Source organism: Gracilinanus agilis, chromosome 5 (genome assembly GCF_016433145.1).
Source record: "Gracilinanus agilis isolate LMUSP501 chromosome 5, AgileGrace, whole genome shotgun sequence".
In the NCBI taxonomy this organism is placed as follows: domain Eukaryota; kingdom Metazoa; phylum Chordata; class Mammalia; order Didelphimorphia; family Didelphidae; genus Gracilinanus; species Gracilinanus agilis.
In genome coordinates, this window is record NC_058134.1 from 180,057,126 (window position 1) to 180,058,937 (window position 1,812).

Sequence of the window (1,812 nt, forward strand, 5' to 3'; positions counted from 1 at the left end):
GATTAGACCCCTGTCAGAGTTTTTCGTTATAAAGATTTTTTCCCAATTTGTTGTTTCCCTTCTGATTTTGACTACATTGCTTTTGTTTGTACAAAAGCTTTTTAGTTTAATATAATCAAAACCATTAAATTTACATTTTGTAATTTTCTCTAACTATTGCTTGGTTTTCAAATCTTTCCTTTCCCAGAGATCTGACAAGTATACAATTCTGTGTTCACTTAACTTATTTATAGTTTCCCTCTTTATATTCAAGTCATTCACCCATTCTGAATTTATCTTGGTGTAGGGTGTGAGATGTTGATCTAAACCTAATCTCTCCCATATTGTTTTCCAAATTTCCCAGCAGTTTTTGTCAAATAGTGGATTCATGTCCCAAAAGTTGGGCTCTTTGGGTTTATCATACACTGTCTTGCTGATGTCATGTATCCCAAGTCTATTCCATTGATCCTCCTCTCTATCTCTTAGCCAGTACCATATTGATTTAATGACTGCTGCTTTATAGTATAGTTTGATATCTGGTACTGCTAGGCCTCCTTCCTTCACATTTTTTTTCATTATTTCCTTTGATATTCTTGATCTTTTGTTATTCCAGATGAAATTTGTTATAGTTTTTCCTAATTCAGTAAAGAAGTTTTTTGGTAATTTGATAGGTATGGCGCTAAATAGGTAAATTAATTTGGGTAGGATGTTCATTTTTATTATGTTAGCTCGTCCTACCCATGAACAGTTAATGGATTTCCAATTGTTGAGGTCCAGTTTTATTTGTTTGGAAAGTGTTTTGTAGTTGTTTTCATATAATAGCTGTGTTTGTTTTGTTAGATTGATTCCCAAGTATTTTATATTGTCTGGGGTGATTTTAAATGGTGTTTCTCTTTCTACCTCTTGTTGTTCTAATGGGTTGGAAATGTATAGAAATGCTGATGATTTATGTGCATTTATTTTGTATCCTGCCACCTTGCTAAAGTTGTTGATTATTTCTACCAGCCTCTTAGTTGATTCTCTAGGATTTTTTAAGTATACCATCATATCATCTGTAAAGAGTGATAGCTTAGTCTCCTCATTGCCTATTTTGATACCTTCAATTTCTTTTTCTTCTCTAATTGCTATTGCTAGTATTTCTAGTACTATGTTGAATAATAGAGGTGATAATGGGCATCCTTGTTTCACACCTGATCTTATTGGGAAGGCTTCTAGTTTATCCCCATTGCATATAATGCTTGTTGATGGTTTTAGGTATATATTGTTTATTATTTTTAGGAAGGGTCCTTCTATTCCTATACTTTTCAATGTTTTCAATAGGAATGGATGCTGTATTTTGTCAAAGGCTTTTTCAGCATCTATTGAGATAATCATGTGATTTTTGTTTGTTAGACTGTTGATATGGTCAATTATGTGGATGGTTTTCCTAATGTTGAACCATCCTTGCATTCCTGATATAAATCCCACCTGATCATGGTGGATGACCTTCTTAATTACTTGCTGGAGTCTCTTTACTAATATTCTATTTAAGATTTTTGCATCTATGTTCATTAGGGAGATTGGTCTATAGTTTTCTTTCTCTGTTTTTGGTCTACCTGGCTTTGGGATCAGTACCATATTTGTGTCATAAAAGGAATTTGGTAGGACTCCTTCTTTGCTTATCATATCAAATAATTTGTATAGTATTGGGATTAGTTGCTCTTTGAATGTCTGATAGAATTCACTTGTGAATCCATCAGGTCCTGGTGATTTTTTCTTAGGGAGTTCTTTAATGGCTTGTTCAATTTCTATTTCTGATATGGGATTATTTAGATATTCTATTTCTTCTGCTGT